A 6,529-nucleotide genomic window follows, 5' to 3' on the forward strand; every position below is an offset into this window, starting at 1 on the left:
CACGGGAGGGTTCATGACAGAAAGGGGAGTTTGGCCCCCTTTACCCACTCTCTCACCCCCTCTCTATCTCCCTCCCTCTCTTGCCCTTCCACTATGCAATGACACAACAAAAAGGCCCTCACCAGATACTGACCTCTTGATCTTGGACTTCCCAGCCTCCAGAACTGTAGGTCAATAACTTTATATTTATTGTAAATTACCTAGTCTGTGCTGTTCTTTTATAGCAGCATCAAATCAACTATGACACCATGATACCAGCAAGAAAGCAAATACAGCTAAACTCAAGGTGGATGTTTGTATTCAAAGATCTTTTGCATTTCTCCCCATTGCCTAGTATATAGTGTTGAGAATGTATTTAAAATTTATGACCATTTTGACATAAATAAGGCCTGACCAAGGTAAAGGGAAATGATAATGGGAATTTTGCCAAATAGGATCAAAGAATGCAATTTTGGGGGAAACACTATTTTTAAAAAACTGTTTTTATAGAACCTTAGCTTTAGTTGGCATCAGCCAAAGTACACCAATCTCCCATTTCTGACTGTCTTATTTAAGAAGTAAATGTATAGTATTACCCATACCAGGTATCTTGGATACCTTTTTGAACCAATTTTGAAAGTTCACAGAGCTGAACTTCCAAGGGCTTTGGCTCTGGACTTGTGGATATGGAGATGATCCACTAAAGTGCAAGAAAGAAGTATTTTAACTTGTATTTATATGTATATTTTAATCTAAAAAACAAGAAGAAATTAAGCTTTACTATCGCTAATAGTAATAAATATGACCACTGTTTACTACACATATTCACAAGTGTACATGAATAAAGTTAATAAATAATTGCAAATACAATGGGGATGTGTGCTCAATTTTCTCGTATTAGATTATAGGATCAAAAATGTTCAGTGGAGCCTCTGCTTCTGGCCAGTATGGAGCAATGGAGACCAAATTTACCTTCCTGCCTGAAACACTGCCCCCCCCCAACACACACACAAATATATATGAAACAATAGTTTTCAAGACCCTGGACATCAGGCAATGCAGAGAAGTGATCCCTAAGGATCAGGAAACAAACAAGGTGGCCCTACAATTGCCCAGCTTACTGCACGGAGTTCATACTGTTTAATAAATAGTTCTATATGTTTAAAGAAAGTTTGGTGACTTTTTTACTAGACTGTAAACTCCTTGAGGACAATGGCTACAATTCCTTCACAGTATATCCCCAGGACCTAGCACAGAAGTTGTCATGTGAGAGTTGCTGAATAAACATTTGTTGAGCGAAAAACAAATTCACTGAAGCTCTCCAGGAAAGCCCCAGAACGGTAAGATCATAGACAATGGAACGCTGGAGCCTAAATGCCCCTTAGCGATCATCTAGTCTGGTTTCCTCTTTATATGGACGAGGAAACCGAGATCCAAAGCAGTGTAGTGACTTGTCCAAAGTCACACAGCCCTTCAGTGGTAGAGTTAGTGGGAATATTCTTCCTTATAAACCAACCCTTGGGTTAAGCAAGGCAGTAAACCAGAGCCTCAAACTGCACAAGTACCTTTCTTTGAAAGGCCGATTGCTGCTACTCGCAGAGCAGGGGCGTGATGGGGCTCCAGATCTAGAGGTTACAGTGGTGTGTTCAGGAACAAAAACAGTCACCAGGAGTTACCATAGACAAAGCCACCCAGAGTTGAAGATATGGCCACACCCTGCTCAATTCTAGAAAGATGCTAAAAGAACCTTTCATGTTGAGCAGAGACCAAAGGAGGATCATTTTTAACATGAGCCAAGGCTGCCCAGAGACTCCTTGCTATGGCAGGAGTACTTGGGTCCTGGATCAAGAGCAGCCCATCCCCACCTGGAAACTATGGAAGACTCTTCACCTGACGCAGAACATGTCAGAGTGATCACAGGGCTCAAAGGCCTGTCTCAGAGCAGTCAGGGTAGCCCCGCCGGCCCCGCACCTGTCCTGGGAGAAGGGCAAGGTGGCCACAGCAGCAGTTGGGACTCTCCCCTAGTGCCCAGCCGCCCGCCCGACTGTGCGCTGTGACCCCTCACAGAGCAGACCCAGCCCCGAGGGGATGCTTGTCAGTCACTGGGGCACCTTCAGGCCACTGGCTGTGTCCTGAAAGGAAGAACCTTCCTGGTTCTTCCTGCTCAGGCCTGAAGGAGCCCCTGGCACAGCTTCCGCAGGAGGCTGGAACAGAAGCCCGAGGGTCAATTCCGATTGCCCTCTCGTCCCACTTTGTCCCTTCTCTGCCGGGGTTTGTCCTGCCTTCCTCAAGGAGGTGGTTCCTTTGGGTCTCTCCCCAGTTCAAACCACTGCTTGCATCTTAAAGTACTTGATGAAGCCTCCCAGCTCTTTCTAAGCACTTAGTTGGGGGCTGGAAACTTCTAAGACATGCCAATGACTGCCTGATGTTGTCTTAAGAGTTTTAAGACTTGGCCCAGGTGCAGGGTAGGAAACAGACTTACACCTGCCCAGAGTCCTGCGTCCACCACCCAGAGTCCGTCTATGGGATTTAGCACTTGGCTTCTTGTTTCAAAGCCTTTATAGTAGCCTCACCGTTTGATACAGTTCTCAACAGTGACACTTGGGCTTCACCTGACAAAATGAATGACGAGGCTGAAAGTGAATGGTGATTTAAATGTGGCTTGTGGAAACTTCTTCAGCCTGGAAGCCCAGAAAGTTCCTCTGGAAAAGAATCTAGCAGGAGATTATATAGCTTAAAGGGAGAGTCCTTCCAAATAAGAATTGTTACTTGATTTGCACCCATTTGGCTGTGAATCTCCTCAGGCCCAGCCCCAGTTTGGGAGGGAGGTGATCTCTGAGCAGCCTGACCAGGGCTGGGCCGTGACAGGCCATGCTGCGCTCCCTGCCCCTCCCCAGGACCGAGTTGTTAATTCGAGTCATAGGCAAAAGCCACAATACAGAGTCCTGGAACAGGAAAAGGCATATTCCTGGCAGCGGAGACTGCACAGTATTGTCTATGCACGGATTAGACTGAGCAGTGGCAGAGTGATTGTTAGTCTCCATGTTACAGATCAGGAAACAAAGGCATTGAGAGGTCAGGTAAGGTGCCCATAGTCACAGGGTGAGTCAGTAGTAAAACTGGGCCCAAGATGCAACCTCATGTTCCCTGGGCTAGCATTCAGCTCTGCCTGCCACTCTGTGGTCTCGCCGGGAATGTTTCCTGCTTTATCCACAGCAAGAGTTCTTTGCAGGACATTCGTCTTGGGAACCTTGCCCTAACACCATCTGCTCTGCCCCAGCCTTCCTCAGTCCCTCCACACCCCTTCCGCCCTGCAGGCCGTCAGCTCCGTCCCGTCCCCGTGCCAGTCTCCAGCACGCCCATCCTGGTGAGCCCCTCTGCCCTCGGCTGTGGCCGTGACGGCAACTTCCCCGCACACTCGGGGTCAGAACACAGCCCTGACTTGGGGCCCAGGCACCTTCCTTCCTTATGGCTTCTGCTGCTCATGCCAGTCTGTGGTTCCTTCGGCTTTGGCAGCGTCTTCATCCACGCCCTGTGCCCTCTCCCTCGTCCCACTCTTCGCCTGGAAAACCCTCCCCTTCCCAGACCATCGAGTCTCCGTCAGGAATCCCAGGCCCCTCCCTACTTGCCAAGAACTCCTACGCTTTCCCTTCTCTTGGACGTTCTTTCTAGACTCATCGAAGAAACATGATGGCCCCTTCAGCCACCATGTGTTCTTAAAGGTGACTTGTCCATAACTCTCACTGTTGCCTCAGATCTCTATTTCAGGAGATATGGCAGGCAGAGTTCTCAGACAAACCCCAGGTCCCCTGCATTCCCACTGTGTACACCTTGAGAATATGATAGACTCTATTCCCAGGATTAGGTGACATCCATGGCACAGTGACCTTACGAAGGAGAGATTGCCCTGGTGTGCCTGACCTCACCATAATGAAGACTCCAGTCCTGTGACCACAGGGAACTAAGTTCCATCAACAACAAAGAAGAGCTGAAAGTGGGTTATTTCCCCAGGGCCTCCAGACAAGAACTCAGGCCCACACCTTGGTTTCAACCTCGTGGTGAGCCTGGGTGGAGGACCCAGGCTCACAGTGCTTGACTTCTGCCTTACAGAACTGAGAACTAATAAATGGGCGTTGTTTTAAGACACAACAGAAAACGAACACAGGAGAATATATAATCATATTGGAGTTTGGGATTTTCCCATGTTTGTCCTGGTACCTGCGTCTCAGATGAGGGGCCGCAGTCAACGGCCCAGGAGGAGCCCGGGCCACCTGCTTCACTCAACAGGATTCCGCCGCAAGCAGGATTTCCGCTTGAAGGCAAAGATGCGCTTGGCCTTCCTGCCCGCAGGGGCTTCTAATCAGGTAATTAAACCAGCACACAACAAGCCCAAAACAAAGGGAGGAGAAGACACGGGGCAGAATGCTAAGTGCAAATCCAGAGAAGGGAAATCATATCCAGTAGGTGAAATAAAAATCTTCCCAGAGGAGGTGGCATTTGGCATGAATTTTGGTCTGAGTAGGGTTTCATTTCAGGGACGAAGGTTGGGAAGTGAGGAGAAGTCAGGAACAGTGTGCTGCCTGACTGCTCGGGACGTAGGGCGTTGGCGACACCAGGCATAGTGCAAGTTAGGATGGAAACATATTCTGGGTCCACAATGTGAAGGCTCTTGACTTGTAGGCAGTGGTATGTTTGGGTTATTTGGCAAGGGACGAGGAGCCACAGAACGTCTGGAGACTGAAGCAGGACGGAATCCAGGTGAACTGAGTGTGTAGGGTGCATTAAAGGAGGTGAGATTATTTGCAGATCATGAGAGCAGAATAGACAAAAATTATTCAGAGCCTGTGTTGTAGCTTTAGCAGTGGGGACAAAAATAAAAAGGGGGACGAATGTCACAGTCAGTGGGGGATACAGAACTTTGAGTGAGCAACAGGAAGAACACAGCACGTGGCACAGGCCCATGCTCGGCCCTGCCTCCCTCCGCACACCCGGTATTAAACGTGCCCCGTGTCTGCTCTCGCCAATCATTCGTGCCAGGTGCCGCCTAAAACTCAAGAGGCGCTGCATTTGAGGAGGTGAGGAAGACTCGATGTGGGCAATACACATGCAGCCATGAGAGAAGTGTGGCTACAGCACAACAGGCTCAGGAAACAGAGAAGAGGCCATGCTACAGCCACAGGGTCTCAGGGAAAGAGGGACATTAAGTTGTTTTGCATATAGGTGGCAAATTTTTAAAAAGGAAAAGGGGTCTGTGCATTTCTCCTCTGAACTGCCAGCAAAACTCTACCTCATCCAGGCATCTATGCACATACACACACACACACACACACACACACACACACACACACACACACACACACACACACACACACCCTCCCTCCCTCAGCTATGGTCCGCTGACTCCAGCCCAGATGCCTTGCACAATGCCAAACAGGGAGAAACAGTTATCCTTGCAAATGCTTAGTCAGGTCGTTCTTGAAGACAACTTGGTAGCCATAAAATAGTCCTCTGGGCAATTCCTGAGACACTGGCTCTCTCTGGGTCCTTCCCTGACGGACTGGCCGAGCTGTGGCTGTTACTTCCTAGTTGTGATTTTACAGGGCAAACGGCATACAACGTTGTCTTTGTTCCACCACCACCAGCCCCGCCGAGGGCAGACTAGGCCAACAGGGCTGTTCCTCCTTCCCCTTCGGTTCTGGGTAAGCACACATCTTCCACCCTTACTTTAAAGGCAGACAATTTGTTTTTATCATTTGCCAACACAGCTGAGGATGATTATTAATTAATCAAAAACACTGACTTTTAACTTCCCACGCTCTCTCCAGAGATGCTCCAGTGACAGCTTGCATCTGGACTTCAGAGCTGTTTAGATAGAAGTGGGCACCATGCAGCAAAGACTTCTGTTTTTTCTTTCTGGTTTATTCTTTTTCAAACACAACTCTGCCTTAATCCCATTTAGCCAGTAAACTTGATTTTAAGGTGGTCTCATTTTGTGGGGTTTCTGTTGGTCTTTTTATACAGCTTCCTTTGAAACTAGAAATGCTATGTCAGGATTTCACAAAAAGGAAAATAAGTTCAGAGCACATTTTCTGTTCATCAAAAGCTCAAACCAAAACGCAGCAGCTGCATGTTTCCATGAATAATGAAACACCATTGTCTTCCTCTGCGTGCAGTCCTGTGTTCTGGTGGTACCTCAGCGATGCCTACCCGACAGTTTCTGAAAGCAAGCTTGAACTGCTACGTTTGAAAGATCTCCACGGAGGATTATCTGATTCAATTGGCTGAGGTTTAGGCAACTGCATCCTTTTCCCCCCTGAGATGGCACTGCCAGGCAGCCACCCTCATCTCTGCACTCATCTTTGTGGCCGTGTGGTGGTTTCCAATGCAGAAAGAACACGAGGCAGAAGACAGCGCGCCTCGAGTTACACTCCAAAGCTGCTGAATGGCTACTCTCTAAAGTGAGACGGGGCGTTTGGCCCGGCTTCACCACCTGGCAGAGGCGAGAAGAGGAAATCAAATGGCATTAGGGGCTGTACATACTGATAAAAGA

The sequence above is a fragment of the Microcebus murinus genome, chromosome 5 (assembly GCF_040939455.1).
Source record: "Microcebus murinus isolate Inina chromosome 5, M.murinus_Inina_mat1.0, whole genome shotgun sequence".
NCBI lineage: Eukaryota > Metazoa > Chordata > Mammalia > Primates > Cheirogaleidae > Microcebus > Microcebus murinus.